General features: G+C 43.9%; 1 pseudogene; it reads left to right on the top strand.

Moving 5' to 3' along the window:
- Positions 1-13,390: 13,390 nt before the first annotated feature.
- LOC143654454 (small ribosomal subunit protein eS1 pseudogene) lies at positions 13,391-14,276 on the top strand (annotated as a pseudogene).
- Positions 14,277-18,915: the final 4,639 nt, after the last annotated feature.

Here is an 18,915-nt window from a genome sequence, read left to right as displayed (position 1 = left end):
TTATATTTTATGGTATTTTGTTAAACAAGTTTGGAAACAGCAATGTTCATAATTTTAACAAATACTCCAAACCTAGTAACTAGGGTTCTTTAGAGAAATAGAATCAGCAGAAGATATCTGTAAATATAAAATTCATCAAAGTGTCTCATGTAACCATGGGGATGTAGAATCCAAGGTCTGTAGGGTGGGCCACAAGCTGGCAGCTCTCATGAAGGGTCTGGACAAACTCTCAGGAGAGGCTGAAGCAGGAAGAGTGACTGTCTCTTCTGAATCCTCCTTAAAAGGCTTCCGGTGATTAGATTAAGCATCACTCATTGCAGAAGACACGCCCCTTAGCTGGTTGCAAATGCAAATGCAGTCAGCTGTGGATGCTGCCAACGTGGTCATGACTTAAGTCCATGAAATGTCCTCATAGCAACAGACAGGCCAGCACTTGGCCAACCAGACAACCGGACACCACCACCTGGCCAAGCTGACACATGAACCTGACCATGACATTTCATAATAAAATAAAAACATGTATTTATGCTATTAGCCTTTCCTATTGAAGATATAGACAAGACAAAGACGCTCATTATTAGTACTATTTCTGACGTCAGTGCATTAAACAAATATAGGCATAAATAATAGATTATTTACTGTAATTGTTTACAGGTGATAGGAATTTTTACCTTGCAGAACCAAATAAAATGCATTCTAGCTAATTTTTTAAAATTTGAGTAAATAGTCTAAACTTCCTAACTACCATAGTTCAGTAACAACCAAGTTTAATGTAATAATATCAAAGATTTCATTTACATAGCACCCAAACAAACCATGCATTTAGGAATAAAAGCATCCTGAAGTATGTAAGCCCTATATAAATAAAACTATACCTATTAGGAAAATCATATACATACTTGACCAAGTGACTTTGATTTGTTTCTAGATAGGCATTTCAATATTTGAAAGGTGTCATATTTTCCCAAGTTAAATCTACAAATTTAATGTAATTTCAATAGAAATCACAAATAGATATTTTGATGTGACAAAATATTTCTAAAAGTTCTTTTGAAAAAGAAAATAAATGTTAGAAGAATATACAAAACAAGAGTAATAAATACTTAAATATTTTAAATGCCCACCGTGACCAGCAAGGGGTCTATCTAGTCTAGATAATCTGACCTGTGCCAGATCTCTGAGTGAGTCTTTCTGTGAGCTGAGCCCATCTCCAGACGCGCAGCTCAGGTCGCAGGATGCTAAAACCCAATGAGCGTCACATACCAGAAGACAGAGCCTAAGGCTGGCAGAGCAGCTGGAAATTAATGGAAATCCCTAGGAGCAAAGAAACCACAGCAAAGCTGAACCCTCAAATCTGATTAGAATTTTGGTCTAAATCTGTGACTGATTATTAAGCTATGCAAGCACAATGTCCAAATACATGAAGAGTCATGACAAATTAGTCTTAGAAGATTTATATTTTGAAATATAAATATTAGCAAGTTCAATTTACAAAAGCAAGCCACATCAGTAGTAGCAGGAGGCCATAAAAGCAGAGCAGAAATTTCAGTTGCTGCATAGCACAAGGGAAGTAAAGTTTGCAATTTGAGGCAAGTTTGCATGTTAGAAACAAGAGCAATGAATACTCTAGAATCCCAGCACCATGCCCTCTTCATTAAAGACCTGCACATAAACAGAAAAGTGTGATCTACACATGGAAAAGGGCAGTCAATGGAAACTGGCTACGAGTGGCCTAGATGCTGAAGTGAGCAAAGACTCCAAAGCAGCTATTATAAGTAGAATCAAAGAAAAAAAGGAAGAAGGATCTTAATAAGGGGTTTAATAAAGGAAATCTCAACTGAGAAATGAAAACTATTAAAAAAGCAACTCTGGAGCTGAAAAATACAGTAACTAATACTGATGGAAAAGGAATGTGCACCAAAAATCCTATATTCAGCAAAACTCTCCTTCCAAAGTGAAAGTGAAATAAAGATACTTTCAAGTAAGCAAAAGCAGAGAATTGGTCACCAGTAGACCAACACAACAAAAAACATTAACAGAATTTCTTCAGGTTGAAGTACAATGACGCCTGCCAGAAATTAAGGTTGCAGGAAGAAATATAGAGCAAAAGAGATGGTTAATATGTGGCTAAAATAAAAGTGCCAGGGCGAGCCACGGTGGCTCAGCAGGCAGAGTTCTCACCTGCCATGTCGGAGACCCGGGTTTGCTTCTCGGTGCCTGCCCGTGCCAATAAATAAATAAATAAATAAATAAAATAAAAGTACCCGAGGTATTTTTCCTTTCTTCCCTAATCCTATTTTCTTTAAAAGATACATGACAGTTTAAGCAACATCAGATTGAGTTTATAATTTACATGATATAAAATATATGACAACGGCAGCAATAAGGGGATAAATGCAAACATATTGTTTCAACATTCTTATACTTTACCAGAAGTAATTCAATATTAACTCTGTGTAGATTGAGATAAAGATCTCGCCACCTGTAATTAACACAAAGATGCATAGCTTAAAAAGCAAGTGAAGACTTGAAATGGAAAAATATTTGATTACTATGAAATATGATAAGAAAGTAACAGGTGAACAAGTAGACAAGACAAACAGAGAAAAGGTAGACAAATGGGAGACTAGAATATATCTATGTCAGTGACTAGTAAATGTAACTGGGTTCAACCCTGCAATCAAAAGGCAGGGGCTTTTTTTAAAAGATTAATTTTTTTTTAAAGACAAATGAAATGCTATTCATAAAAGTTGCACTTTGATTACAAAGACACAAAGGAATTGAAAGTAAAAGGAATGCTAACAGAGCCAGTACATCAGGAAGGCATAACACTTTTAATAAAAACGTATGAAAATACATTTAGCAAAAGCTGACAAAAATACATAAACAAATTCACAATCAAATTCAGAAGCCTTAATACACTTCCTTCAATAATGGATAGAAAAACTAAAAAATTATTAAGATACAGAAGAAAACTGACGGAATCCACCACCATAGCCTAGTACACATCTGTAGAACACTGCATCCAGCAACCACAGAATGCACTGGTATGCATGGAATGACCGTGAAGACACACTGCATGTGGGATCATACAAGCTTCAATCAATTTCTAAAAGGCTGAAATATCATGCCATGTTCTCTAACCAGTGTGGAATTAGATTAACTATTTACAACATCCTTAGAAGCCAACATTTATGCAAATTATGAAACTCAATTCTAAATAGTCCTTGGTAAAGGAAGAAATAAGAAGGAAATTGAGAAAATACTTTTAATTAAATGAAAAGAAAGGCAACATAGGAAACTTTGGGGTGGCAGCTAAGGTAGCACTTAGAGGAAATTTAGAGCTTAAAATGTTAGTATTAGAAGAGTTTAAATTTTGATAAATTCCCAGCCATTCATGATAAAAAGTTCTCAGCAAACTAAAGAAAAGAACAAAACTCTCTTAACAGAAATAAGGACATCTATGATAAACCCACAGCCAACATCATACCTCACAGGAAAAGCACAAACCCTTTGAAACAGGACAAGGATGTCTGCTCTTACCCCTTCTATAGCTCATGCAATAAGGCATGAAAAAGAAATAAAAGGAGTCCAGATGGGAAAAGAATGAAAACTGTTTTTATCACAGGTGATATTGTTATGTAAGTGGAAAATACTACAGCTAGTAGAACTAAAAAATGAATTTAGAAATGGCCCTTAATGCAAGATTAATATAGAAAAATCAATCACGTTTCTTTATACTCTTACAAACAATAGGAGAATAAAATGTTAAACTCCGATTGCATTTATAATAATACCCACAATTATAAAATTTGCAAAAAGGGAGAGATATAATTGTCATTAATTGGATGACTCAACATGGTAAAGATATCAATTCTCCTTAATTGATTTCTTTCTCAAAACAATCCCAGTCAAACTCTCAACAATCACAATAAAAACCCCAGCTAGTTTTTTGGTAGAAATTTACAAGATGATTCAAAGCTTTATATGAAAATACAAATGACCTAGAATACCCAAAACAACTTTCATTTACAAAGGGGGAAAATGGAAACTTACGAGGGTAGCCCAAGTCGTCGGAGAAGCAAGTGGAAGGGTCCTATCAGGAAAATGCCTGTGTGATAGGAAGTGAGGAGGGCTGACCCCAGGAGGAGGAGGAGGCATGCAAGGTTGGGGGACGCCTCCCAGACCACCACAATATCTAAGGAGGTCTGCAAGGCCGTGGAGGAGCCCTTGAGCCAAAGTCAGCTGCCAGGCAAGCCCTGTCCCCCCAGGAGGGGTCTGCCCCAGTACCCTGCTGCTTTCATGCCTGATGGTAGCAGAGTGTGGTAAGGCTGGCCCTTCCCATCTCTCTCTCAGCCAACTCGGCAGGCAAACGCACTGCCCTCCCTCCCACGTGGGACATGACTCCCAGCGGTGGAAATCTCCCTGGCAACGTGGATTCCCAAGATGAGTCAGAACTCAGCACCATGGGGTTGAGAAAGCCTTCTTGATCAAAAGGAGGAAGAGAGAAATGAGACAAAATCAAGCTTCAGTGGCTGAGAGGTTTCGAACAGCGTTGAGAGGTTATCCTGGAGGTTATTCGTATGCATCATACAGACATCCCTTTTTAGTTTATGGTGTATTGGAGTGGGTGGAGGGAAGTAACTGAAACTGTTGAGCTCTGTTCCAGTAGCCTTGATTCTTCAAGACAATTGTATAACAATGTAACTCTTACAGTGTGATTGTATGATTGTGTAAACCTTGTGTCTGATGCTTCTTTTATCCAGGGTATGAACAGATGAGTAAAAAATGTGGACAAAAAAATAAATAAACAATAAGGGGGATAAAGGGTAAAGTAGGGCAGGCCACAGTGGCTCAGCAGGAAGAGCTCTCGCCTGCCATGCCAGAGACCCAAGTTCGACTCCTGTTGCCTGCCCATATGAAAAAAAAAGGGTAGTGGATTGTGCAGATTGAAACACGAGTGGTCAATGAGAGGGAGGGATAAGGGTTATGGGATGGATGAGTGTTTTCTTGTTATTTCTTTTTCTGGAGTGATGCAAATGTTCTAAAAATGATCATGGTTATGAATACACAACTATATGATGATATTGGGAGCCATTGATTGTACACCATGTATAGACTGTACGTGTGTAAAGATCTGTCAATAAAAAATATTTTTAAAAAACACTGGTCCTCCAGTGAATGCAGGGATGGATTTCTAAGCACAGCAGCTAGTTTCACAAGGTATATGAGGTGCCTTCCCCTGACTGCCAGCCTGACACTATCTGATTTCAGGCTCACTGCAAAGCTACAATAACGGGGACGGGGTGGTATCGGCAAAAGGACAGATACATTCATCAATGGGACAGGATAGAGAGCCCAGAAATGGAGCCACATGTATCTTCAATTGATTTTTGACAAAAGTGCCACAGCAATTCAATGAAGAAAGGAACACATTTTCTAACAAACAGGGCTGGAACAATTGGGAGTCAAACGGAAAGAAAATAAGTTCACATCATACAGCAAAATTAACATGAAAACATTCACAGATGTAAACATAAGAGCTAAAATTATGGAAGTTCAGAGGCAAATATGGGGAAAAGGCTTTGCCATCTCCTGACGGGCAGTTTTCTAAGAACGGATGCGAACACGCAGAGCTCAGCACCGAGAGACGAGCACCTGGGCAGCAGGTCCTATGCTGCCCCCCCGGGCGAGCAGGCCCCAGGCTGCAGGTGGTGCCCACACCGCCATCCAGCAAGCAGCAAGCCTGGGGTTCAAACACCTGCAGTGTGGACCCGGATCCACCAGGCTTCCCACCAGGGCACCCAGCTGGCCGAGTCTGCTCACTCAGCGCCGGGTTCATGCAGCAGCTCAACCTGGTTGTTGGTTTACCTTGAAATCAATTTACTGTGTGAAAGAAAAACAACCAGTAACAAAGAGAATTTAAATAAGAATCATCGCCCTACGAAACTCTAAAATACACTGTAAAAGCACAGAAATTCAAAATGTCCCATCGGCCCCACAAAAATATCCCGCAACCAAGCCCACTATAAACCAGGACTGTGCGTGACGTGGACACCAGCACGGAGAACTGGGAGAGGAAGCACTTACCACAGGATGGGGGGAGTATTTGGTTAGCGCCTTCAGAAACTTAACTCAGTTTATATATTTCAGACCATCCATCAAAAGCTCAGACGGGACAGGAGCGCGGCTGGAAAGGGTCAGGGGGCGCGCCGCGGCCTGGGGCGCGGGCAGGGCCGTCTGCCGGGGTCATCCTTTCCGCACCACCGTTTCTCGTCCGCCTTCCCCGACGGCAGCGCAGACTGGGAGCGGGAGCCCTGCGCGGGGAGGCAGCGCGCGGACACCGCCCTCCTTATTGCAACACGGAGAGGCATCGGGGTCACTGAACTAGGGGGTTTGTCCTTGAAGCAACCCCGACACCTTGCCGCGCGGACCGCGGGTGGGTGCTGTGCAGCCCAGGAGGTCAGGGTCGTTCCCAAGGTCGCAGCTGCCCAGCGACACGGCCAGGGGTGGCCCCACACGTGCGTCCCTCCCAAGTCTTTGCTCTTCCTTCTAGGAACCACGGTTTTCCATTGTGAATGAATGTGGAAGCTGAAAACAAAAAGAGGTATTGCTTTCTTTGGGCCATCCAAGTCTCTTCACTGCCTTCATAAAGTAAATCAGATGCCAAAATAAATAAATGCACGAAAGTCACAAATGAGGGCCCAGAGCCCACAGAGGTAAGTGACAGTGATCAGAGCCAACGAAGCCCTGGGGCTCCCGGGCTTGCTTCCCTGCACGGGTGACCAGGGCCCCGCAGAGAGAAAAGCGACTCCGACAGAGAGAAGGAGCAGGCTGCCTGTGGCCCTATAGGAGCTCCCCTATAGGGGAGCAGCGGCCCGAGACCCCAGCCCGATGGGCAGACGGGAAGGGAAGAGAGGAAAGCACCTGAAGACGCACAAGCCCTGCAGCCCCTGCCGCTCACCCGGCTGCTTTCAGGCAGGTCCGGCAGACCCAGAGCTTCTTCCTGGGGAGGCCGTGGTGGGTCCGGAGAGGTGACTGTAGCCAAGCCTTGGCTCCATTGCCATTGCACAGCCAGAGTGAATGAATGAATGAACGAACGGATGGATGAAGGAGTGTGGATGAGCAGATGGACAGCGAGTGCCTGGGCACCCGGTGCTCTCTGCCTCCGGAGCCAGGCAGCCCAGCCAGTGGCCAAAACGGATTCTGGGCAGCCCTCGGCTCCCTCAGGGGACCCGGCCGTGCCTGGGGTGACCCCACGGCCAGGTGTGTCCAGCAAAAGGGCCGCTCCGTGCTGAGCACCCCCATCTTCACGGCGTCTCTCAAGCCGCAGCCTCAGCACAATTTCACTCACAGCCTCATCAAGTCGGAGCCACAGGGTTCCTGGTGCCACACATCTCAGGGGAGGACGGTGCATCGGGGGTGCTTGGGGTGGGCTTCGTGCTGGGGGGTCCCGACCTGATCTGTGCCAGCTACACCGTGGCCACGCTGAGGCTTTGCAGCCAGAAAAGCGGCTGGAAGGAAGCTGCCTCCATTGGCTGCTGCTTTGGGGAACACGGGGGGGCTCTGGGACAGAACAGCTGGGCCCCTATAATCTTGGACATAGGAAAAATGACAGAGGGATGTGGGGGGGTGGGGAGGGCAAACACAGAGAGCACCCTTTACCTGCACCCGAGGCTGGGCCGTCCACCCCAAGGGCTCTTCCCTGCCGTGTGCTCTGCTGTCTTAGAGAACATCCGCGGGACTCCTTCCCCACTAGCTGCCTTCCCACGGAGCCACTCCTAGCCCAGGTGCGACAACAGCCACAGCAGACAGACCCCAGGACATGTGTTCAAGAGCTTTATGCAGGGAAGGGGACCAAACTGGGGAGGGGCTGATCTGAGTGACCACCAGAATGGTTTGTCCCCTTACCCATCCCCCACTTTGGACATAATTTTGAATCTATACATTATTTAACAGATAGAGATGATGATGATGCTTCAAAAGGAAATCAGGATTCTGCCAGAAAGGTGTGGGGACTTCTCAGCATCTCAGCGTCATTAGGAGTAAAAAAGAAAAGCAACAGCTGGAGGAGAGGACCGCGGGCGAAGGGCCTGCAGGACTGAAATGGACACGGAGCTGGACCTGCTGGAGGCGTCTTCCTGCATGCCCCGTGCGCTTCCCCACACCTCGGGGTGCCCCCCTTGTGCCCCCAGTGGGCTGAGCTGACCGCAGGGGACGCACAGAGTGGGTGGCTCCCTGCAGCCGCACCTGGACCCACCCCCCTGGGGACATGTTCTCGTCACCCACCGACAGCTCATGCCATTTTCCCAAGTCCTTCCCATCATCAGTCTTCAAAACCTGGCTCAGAAGGTGGATTAAAAATTTAAGTTTTAGAAGGTCGTTGGATTCCTCCCCCTCTTGTCTCCGGGCATAAGCACACGTACCCATCCCAGAAAGATGAAAATCTATTGCCTGGAGGACAGTTTTGTCAGGGCCTCTTGCTGTCCTTTTCCAAATTTAAAACTCCCAGCAGTTATGACAGTTAGTCTCAGTTAAACTCTGGCTTTCGTTCAGCTGCTGGAAGACATTTCTTTTTGTTCTGACAACAGCGGAAGGGGCAATATTTTCACCGAAATTTAAATCAACTACTCTTGGATATGTCTTCTTGGAGATAAATCAGTCCTCTTTTCTTCTTGGTCCAGTGCTTTGAAACATGTGCGCATATATTTTATATCTTATTTAAAAGTGTTGGCTGGGATTTCTTGCTTCCCTAAAGCAATTTCATGTTTTGACATGATTTTTTCCTTGGCGCCTCTCCCCTCAGCCCTGACACACAAATGCTCGCCCTGTCTCAAGAATCCCCATGGGCATCTCCTTTCCTGTATGCTTCAACCGCATTTCTAAGAGAGCAAGAGATCTAGTAAATTTTCCTGACGCACTTCTGGAAATTATGTTTTTCTTTCATTTATCCACCCATCCATCTATTAATTCACTATATTCATTATTACTTTTGATCTGCTGTGGGTCACAGAATAAAATGTTGATAAGACAAACCTGGCTCCCTGCTCTCAAGGGGTTTACAGCCCAGCCAAGGAGACGGATATTAAACAAGTAATTACGCATATGGTTATTTAATTACAATTGTGATAAATGCTAAAAAGAAGGATGTTTTCTCTCCTATTATTCATTGAACAACCTGTATTTATAATGAATGTGCCACATCAATTAGCTCTAATGATGCTTTGTTTTGCTTATACAATTAGATTGGATTTATTTGGCAATTTATAACCCAGATTCCCCCCCCTCAAAGAACCCACAGATCTTATTTACTTAACGGTATCCAAGAAGAGGCCCAGATACTTTTCAGAGATAATGAAAATGGGAGGGATTAGCAGAAGGCGGCAGCCGGCCGTGGGCTGTACAGGCCTGGGTGGGAGCAGCTCTGGGCCTGGCCTCACGCTCACCCCATCAAACTCAACCTTCGCTCTTATCTCCTGGCCTCACTCTCCTGTGCAAAAATTCCGAAGCTCCTACTTCCCAAGAGAGTCAAGCCAAACTGGGGCACCTGATGCTCTTCATAAAATTTACAAAAGAATTGGCTGGGAGAGAGGGAGTGGGGAAACATCCCACTGGGTAGCCCTTTGAATTTTCTGTAATTTTTTTAAAATTTTCTGAATTTTGAATCTATAAGTTATTTGATAGAGATGGTGATAATGAAAAACGATGATGATGTTGGAGAAAGAGAGAGATTATAGAGACAGATGATAGAGAGAAAGAGAGGGAGATAGATAATGACACGTATAGAAAGAGGTAGAGATTACAGAGAGACATACGATCAAGAGAGACACGATAGAGAGATGGAGAGACGATAGATATAAATGGATGGGTGATAGGTGGGTGGTGCAGGAATAGCAGACGGTTGTTTAGACTGATACAGCAAATGGGCAAACTGTTAAAAGTTGGTGTATCTGGGTATCTCAGCAAAGAGTATGCTGGAGTTCTCTGCACAGGTTTTACATTGTTTTTGCAACTGTCATCTGTATTTGAAATTATTTCAAAATAAAATTTTAATAAAAATTAAATAAATAAACAAAGAAAGAAGAATTGTGGGCACCTCTAAAAGATCCAGCAAAGGTGCCTAGAGTGGGCGCAAGTGGCCCCAGGCTCAGGGCAAGGGCAGAAGGAGACACGGGGACGTGAGAAGCCTCCAGTGCAACCCCAAGGGGCCTCAGCCCTCACCTGAACACCTGCACGTGGCGTAGCGGCAGATTTAAGGAGAGTCTGGTGGGCCCAGGACACAGCCCATCCTTTCAGTGCCCCGAGACCACCATGATGACAGGAAGAAATGAGACCGCAGAGCCACAGGGCAGCACGAGCCCCAAGGCGGGGGGTACTCCCGGCTTCCTGAGGGGAGGAGACCCTCCTGGGAAAACTCCCCTGGGCGGTTCCTCCTGGCACAACCAGGCTTCAGCCCCGACCCCTGGAGGAAAGGTAGGAGGTCACCGCACAGCCTCGCTCTGCCCCCGACTCAGAGACCCAGTGTCTCCTCCAAGCCTGGGGCTGGGCAGCAGAACCTCGGAGGCTGAGAGTGGTCAGGGCACTGCCCCCCTGGCCAGCATGCATCTTTTTTTAGTAAATATTTCAAAAACTTTTTAAAATGCATAATAGTCATGAAGAATAATATGACAAACGTCCAGGAACTGCCACCCTGCTTCAAAGGGTAAAAAATTTACTGTAGCCGAGTAAAGCAAAGGGTCACATCTTAAATGATTTAAGAATCCAAAATGTCAATGGGAAAAATATATATGGAAAATGGTATCAGCAGATAATACCAGAAGAAATACACATGGAAAATGAGTAAATATAAAAAACATGTTACTGGCTTGAAACTAAGTGAATATGAAATCCAACAGGATAACACTCTTATAAACCTGTCAGAGATTTCAAAACACGTCAATGTTTGTGCCGGTTTGAAAGGATGTTTGAACCCTAGAAAAACCATGTTTTAATCCTAATCCCTTTTTGTAAAGGCAGCCGCTTCTTCTAATCCTTATTCAGTATTGTATATTTGAAACTATAATAAGATCATCTCCCTGGAGATGTGACTCAATCAAGAGTGGGTGTTAAACTGGATTAGGTGGAGATGTGTCTCCACCCATTCCAGGTGGGTCTTGATTACTTTACTGGAATCCTATAAAAGAGGAAACATTTTGGAGAAAGGGGAGATTCAGAGAGAGCAGAAAAAAAATGACAGAGCCACAAGAAAGCCACAACAGAGAACACCACAGAACCACGAAGCAGAGAGTCCTCCAGCCAGTGACTTTTGGAGATGAAGAAGGAAAACGCCTCCTGGGGAGCTGGAGAGGAAGCTAGCAGATGACGCAGTGCTCACCTTGCACCCTTCCAGCTAGTCGTGTTCACCATGTGCCTTTTCACTTAAAAGAGAGACTGAACTTCATTGGCCTTCTTGAACCAAGGTGTATTTCCCTGGATGCCTTAGATTGGACATTTCTATAGACTTGTTTTAATTTGGACATTTTCTCGGCCTTAGAACTGCAAACTAGCAACTTACTAAATTTCCCTTTTCAAAAGCTATTCCATTTCTGGTATATTGCATTCCAGCAGTTAGCAAATTAGAACAATGCTGTTAACTGATTGGTAGGGAAGCAGAAATGGGAGTAGTAGAAGTTCTAGAAATGTCTGGAAACATGAGCCCTCACATGAGTGTGGACTGGGGGGCTGGGAAGGACAGTGACAAAGTGTGAGAAGGGCTGGCCTTGAGAGCACCGTGTGCACTATGGGGGCGCACTGGGGGAATGAACTTGTAAAGGGAAACCAGGAGGACTTGTCCTTGGCACACGCCTTGAACTGGGAAATGTCCCACAAGAACTTGCAACACAAGTGGTGAGTGATTACCTTTCTAGTTTCTTCAAGTCATAAAGTCACACTGTGTTTTAGATCCAATTCTTTAGAAACAGACATTGTTTCTAAGATCTGAAGTATTGGCAAGGGCTTGGTGCCTTTTCGTTCTGAAAGGTGTGCCTCCAGAAACGTCTTTGTATTAGAGGCATTGATTTTTCTGGGCCGCTCATCTCTTTCCTGAAAGACTTCCCTCCAAGAGCTGATATTTGCCCACTGATGTCCTGACACACAGATCAACAGGCACCCCACTGAGCCCCAGCTCTATCAGGAACAATAAACTGCAGGCGCCTCTCAGCTAACAGAAATGGCCTCCCAGCTCTGCTCCCAGATTGAAATTCCAGACAACCTGTGTCGGAAGCTCACAGGGCAGTAGCTCTCAGCTCCCTACCTATTGAAGACATATTTCATCAGGACATGTTGCAGGGACTACCTCTTGCTCCCTGACACTTATTAGCATCAAAACTGACAAAGATCAGGCTGGACCAAATACCACCTTGGGCAGCTGTATTACCACCCTGTGTCTTGTTCATTTCTTCCTTTCTTTATTGAGGAAATGATATTTCGTTCTGCAGGATTATGAATGCCATGATAGTGAAAAAAATCAAGCTGAGGATTTCTTATCTGCCCTCACATTGTCAACACATCTATTTAAGTCTTGAAATTAAAACTGCATACCTAGAGAGTCCTCAGAAAAAATGGCAAAGGGCACCAACTATACTCCATTTCATGACAGAAGAGAATTCAATCATGAACAGTATATCACATAAAAGCAAGATCTTTTGTTAATTTCAGTCACCAAGATTTATTAATCACTTGTGCTGAGGCTTTGTCCTAGGGACTATAATAGCAAATGAGACACTGAGAGGAATAACGCACAAATTCTACCTCCATGGCAGTCATAGGCCAGCAGGAAAAGCATGTAAGAAGTTAAACTCCAATAAAAGATAAAATGACTTAGGGACTAAGTGATAAATTATGGAAGCCACAGAAATAGAGTAATTAACCAGGAAAAGAGGAAGGATATCTGGGCAGAAAGATAGCAAAATGGCATCTTTTCTCCCAAGCTGCGTCCCCCGGGATTCTCTATTTCAAAAACTGGCATGGGAGTCCACCTGTTGCCCACACCAGGCCAGAGGGCACCAACCTTGACTGCTCTTCTCCCCACAGACCCCACATTTAGTTGATCACTGGCTCCTGCCTTCCAAACTACTTCTCTCCACCCCATTGATACGGAAAAATTCATATCCACCCTATGAGGGGGAAAATGATAGAAATGATGGTGTGCTATTAAAGGGTTCTTTAGTATCCAAGAAATAGTATATTACTTAAAGATAGACTATGATAAGTTAAACATGCATATTATAAACCCTAAAATAATCACTAAACAAACAAAAGTTATAGCTAACAATGGAGATAAAATATATACCATTAATTTAAAATAAAGCAGCAAAGAGGAAAGGTGAGCAAAAACCAAATGAGGCCTTTTGGCTCTCGGCACGGCACCATGGCGGTTGGCAAGAACAAGTGCCTTACAAAAGGTGGCAAGAAAGGAGCCAAGAAGAAAGTGGTTGATCCATTTTCTAAGAAAGATTGGTATGATGTGAAAGCACCAGCAATGTTTAATATAAGAAATATTGGGAAAACACTAGTTACAAGGACTCAAGGAACCAAAATTGCATCTGATGGCCTTAAGGGTCGTGTTTTTGAAGTGAGCCTTGCTGATCTGCAGAATGATGAAGTTGCATTTAGAAAATTCAAGCTGATTACTGAGGATGTGCAGGGCAAAAATTGCCTAACTAACTTCCATGCCATGGATCTTACCCGTGACAAAATGTGTTCCATGGTCAAAAAATGGCAGACCATGATTGAAGCTCACGTTGATGTCAAAACTACCGATGGTTATTTGCTTCGTCTGTTCTGTGTTGGTTTTACAAAAAAACGCAATAATCAGATTCGGAAGACCTCTTATGCTCAGCACCAACAGGTCCATCAAATCCGGAAGAAGATGATGGAAATCATGACCCGAGAGGTGCAGACAAATGACTTGAAAGAAGTGGTCAACAAGCTGATTCCAGACAGCATTGGTAAAGACATAGAAAAGGCTTGCCAGTCTATCTATCCTCTCCATGATGTGTTTGTTAGAAAAGTAAAGATGCTGAAGAAGCCCAAGTTTGAATTGGGAAAACTCATGGAGCTTCATGGTGAAGGTAGTAGTTCTGGAAAAGCAACTGGAGATGAGACAGGTGCTAAAGTGGAGCGAGCTGATGGATATGAGCCACCAGTCCAAGAATCTGTTTAAAATTCGGACTTTTAAAAGTGGCAAATAAAAAGTCTTATTTGTGAAAAAAAAAAAAAAAAAAAAAAAAACCAAATGAGACAAACAGAAAACAAATAAGCTTATAGACTTAAAATTGACTAAATCAATAATATTCAATGTAAAAGTACTTAACACTCCATTTGAAACAAAAATTCAGCTATGGATAGCACAATACCACCTGATCGAAGCACAATAATGTAAGTACCCTGAATGAAGCTGAATATGAGTATGGGTGAGGAAGAAGGGCTGGAGACACCCATGAAACCAGAAGGAAAGATAGAGGATAAAGGCCTAGAAGGTATAATTTAGGAATCATTAGTATATAATGATGGTGATTAATTGTACAAATTAAAAAAATGTTTTTGCAAGAGGAAAAACAAAAGAATGTCAGTATTGCAGGGTACTGAAAAGAGATGATACATGGGAAAAATTACAATCAACGTAAGTTAGGGTCTATAGTCAACAGCAACATTGTAATATGCTCCCACTGAGTGTAACAAAAGCATCGTGCCAAAACTAAACAGGTGGGGGCATTGGAAAAGGGGTATAAATTCCTGGTGCAAGAAAAGGAAATGCCTTCAGATGCAGTATGGTGGCAAAGACACGTCTATACACTTAGGCTGGATTTTTAAATGGTCAGAGAGAGAGAAATGCGAGAGAAAATGTGGAAACAGAGATGCACCTATTCGCTGTCAGTAGGGAAATGAGAGGAGCAACCCCTTGGAGGGCAGTGTGGGGGCTCCACAGGAGGCTAGGGGTGGATTTACCATATGATCCTGAAACCCTGTTTCTCAGTACATACCTGGAGGAGCTGAGTGTAGGAATACAAATGGACATTTGCGCACTGGTATTTATGGAGGGAGTGTTGCTGATCCACAATGGATGGAGTGGCCTAGGGTACAATGACTGAGAAATGGAAGGGGGAACTATGCTGTATACATACAATGGACTACCTAACCACCACAAGAAGGTATGAAGTTGCGAGCCATGCAACTAGCTGAATGAACCTTCAGAAATGTATGTTGAATGAAATGTCAAGAGGCAAATACAAATATTATCATGCCTCAGTTATATGGACTAACTATAATATAAAAATTCAGGAAACTAAAGTTGAAAGCATGGATTATCAAGTTGGGGCTTATTATAAAGAGCCCTAGATTGTAAGCACTTACGAAAGGCACAGATATTCAAGAGATGTAACTGCTAATTCTATTCTGAGATACTGAGCTGTTTGTATTTAACATGGTCTTTCCCAGAAACTTTGGGTATTTATGTTACACCTAAGAGACTCAGAGTCAGAGCCCTGAAGCTATGAAAGTCAGCAGCACCCCACACAGGAACTGTTTAAAAAGCTGGAAAAGTGATCAGATACAGAGTAGAGATATGAGTGAAGCTGACCTGGATAGGACTAAGGTCTATCTCAGAAGACTGGGCAAAGGATGATAGCGTCCATATCTTAAAACTTCAACTCCTGTGTGAGACAAAAGGGAGAGATGTTTATCTGGTACAAAATTTATATTTTGTGTAGTACACTTCCTAATTTAACTTGTACAGTCAGTTTAGTTGAACACCATTAAGTACAGGGAATCTTGATTGGCATGAGATTTTGTTGGTTTGTGTGATGCTTTGTTAAGTCCCAGGGTGATATGGACAGCGAATATAGAAGTATTTGCAAAGTCCCCTTGGGGGAATGGGGAGGAAGGGGGAAACATTCAATTTCCCTATTTGGAGAATTTCTGATACTCTTGCAAGAAATGGGGACAACCAAATCACTAGGACAAGCCCTCAGTCATGGGGTTTGCCCCTATGAAATTTATTCCTGCAAAGAATAGGCTAAGCTTACTTAAAATTAGGCCTAAGAGTCACCCCCAGAGAACCTCTTTTGTTGCTCAGATACGGCCTCCTTCTCTAAGCCAACATGGCAAGTGAACCCATTGCCCTCTCCCCTCTAAGTGAGACATGATACCCAGGGGTGAAAATCTCCCTGGCAACATGGGACAGAACTCCCAGGGTGAGCTGGGACCCAGCATCAAGGGATTGAGAAAATCTTCACGATCAAAAGGGGGAAGAGAGAAATGAAAAAAAAAGAAGTGTCTGTATCTGAAAGATTTCAAACAAAGTGAGAGGTTATCCTGGAGATTATTACATGGGACATGACTCCCAGGGGTGTACATCTCCCTGACGATGTGGGACAGAACTCCCGGGATGAGCTGGGGCCTGGCACCATGGGAATGAGAAAACCTTCTTCACCAAAAGGGGGAAGAGAATTGAGACAAAATAAAGTCTCATTGGCTGAGAGATTTCAAACAGAGTCAAGAGGTTATCCTGGAGGTTATCCCTTTTCAGTTCATGGTGTATTTGAGTGGCTAAAGGGAAGTACCTGAAACTGCAGAGCTGTGTTCCAGTAGCCTTGTTTCTTGAAAATGATTGTACTGTAAGAATTTGAGAATTCGAGAGTTTTGCCACGCAAAGGAGGACTCCAAGAGACGTTCTCTCATGCAACACGCAAGGGGTTTATTTTCCACACATGTGTGGGGCTCACTGAACACGCAGGAACAGAGAGGCCCCCGTCTGAGTTTGCAAAAGCCTTTTAAGGGGTAAGATGAGGGGGGTGGGGGTTGAGCATGGGTCACAGGTGCTGTTTTGCAAAAAAGCAGATAAGAACAGTTTTACAATAAGCATTTCTTAACAGTTTTACAACAAGTAACCTTGGCGCCAGGATTGTTTATCTTCAGCCTGATGGGGTCCATAACTTTTTTCTTTTCAACTCACACCAAATGTATAGCAGTGAATATAAGATGACACAAATGTTTTTGCTGGATATTTCTGTTATTTAGAAGCTAAAATATATATAAATAGCTAAATTAGGCAAGAAAAGTTAGCTACTGCTAAGTTTTATAAAATCCTTCTTTACATAAGAAAAGTTAGCTGTTAAGTTTTATAAAATCCTTCTTTACATAAGAAAAGTTAGCTACTGTTAAGTTTTATAAAATTCCCTTTTACAGTATAATGATAAAGCTTTTGCAATGTGACTGTGTGATTGTGAAAATCTTGTCTCTGAACCTCCCTTTATCTAGGATATGGACAGATGAGTAAAAATTATGGATAGAAAATAAACAAATAATAGGGGAAACAAAGTTTAAAATAAATTGGGTAGATGAAAATACTACTGGTCAATGGTGGGGGAGAGTTAGGGGCATAATATGTATGAGTTTTTTCTTTTGTCTTTACATTTCTTTTTCTGGAGTGATGCAAATGTTCTAAAAATGATCATGGTGATGAGTACACAACTATGCAATGATATTGTCAGCCACTGACTGTACATCAGGTATGGAATGTTTGTATGTTAAGAATGTTTGTGTTTGTATGTTGTTTTATCAATAAAATATACATATATAAAAGGACTTCGCCACAATAATGAAGACAACCTACCCAATGGGAGATAATATGTGGAAACCACATATCTAATAAGGGTTTAATAACAAGAATATATAAAGAAATCCTACAACTCAAAAATAAAAATAAAAAGACAACCCAATTTTAAAACAGGCAAAATGCTTGAATAGACATTTGTGGAGAGCCGCCTCCCGGGTCTGGCCTAGTGGACACGCTGCGGCCTGCTCTAGAGTTCCCCCCGCCCATCGAGTGAGCCAAGATGGCGCCCGCATCCTGCCTCCGCGTATGACGTACGCGCCCGCCAACCCTGTCTACCAATCACCCTTGTATACGTGGCGTTAGCCCATTGGGTTTGGATTTTGTATATAAAGGCGTTACCCGGACGGGGAAAGGGAGACGACCCATAGGGAGCCGTACCTGACGGCCGCATAGAGGTTGTTCCCCCGCGGGGTATTCTGTCCCGCGCGGAACCTGTTACAAAGAATGCAAGCTTAGCTCCAGTAAAGGTCTGTGCTCACAACTGCAGCGTGTCTCGAACCCGTGTCTGTCACTTGAGTCGGTTTGTCTGCGTCTGTCTCTCTCTCCCTCCTGTTCCCTCCGCCGGCCGGGGACCAGAAGCTGAGCGAGACGGCGCCGGACAAGTGGTGGCCCGTACGGGGAACCTTCTTCTGCTGCCTCTCCCCGAGCTGGTGAGGACGTGCTTCTCGGGTTCACGGCGGACCCTCCGCGCCTGATCAACGTGAGAGGGTAAGTGCTTCCTATTACGTGAGAGTTAAGGGCTGTGGGCGTTCAGGTAGCCCCAGTGAGTCGGGAGAGCTCCCCGATTGGTTAAGGTCCAGTGCCGACTGCAAGCATGGGGCAGTCAGGAAGTTCACCTTTGTTAGCTCCCTTAAAGACCCTTTTAGCGGACGGCTCCTGTGAAAGTGAGCCGCCCACTTGTAAGCCGCCAGAGTCAAGCACTAGTTCAGACACCTCTGACTCAGAGTCAGATGGTGATGAGACCGAGGGTGCAGACGCGCCTCCGCTGATCGATTGGGGGAGGCCCCCTGTCTCACCCACGCAGCCTTCCGCCCCGCCAGCGCCTGCTGCAGGGGCGCGGCGGTTTCCGGTGAATGGTTTTGGTGATCTCGCCAAAAACCCTCACCACGGGCTCCCTCTGGTGGCCGAATCAGGTAATTACAGTGGCCCTCCTTTGCGAGACCCGGAACCCCCTACAGGCTGGTCTAGGGAGGGGCAGTTACAGCTGTGCCCCCCGCCTGCGTACGCAGGCCCTCAGGGTCCCACGTCATCAAACAATA

The sequence above is a fragment of the Tamandua tetradactyla genome, chromosome 13 (genome assembly GCF_023851605.1).
Source record: "Tamandua tetradactyla isolate mTamTet1 chromosome 13, mTamTet1.pri, whole genome shotgun sequence".
Classification (NCBI taxonomy): domain Eukaryota; kingdom Metazoa; phylum Chordata; class Mammalia; order Pilosa; family Myrmecophagidae; genus Tamandua; species Tamandua tetradactyla.
This window is presented reverse-complemented; position numbering and strand designations above follow the sequence as displayed.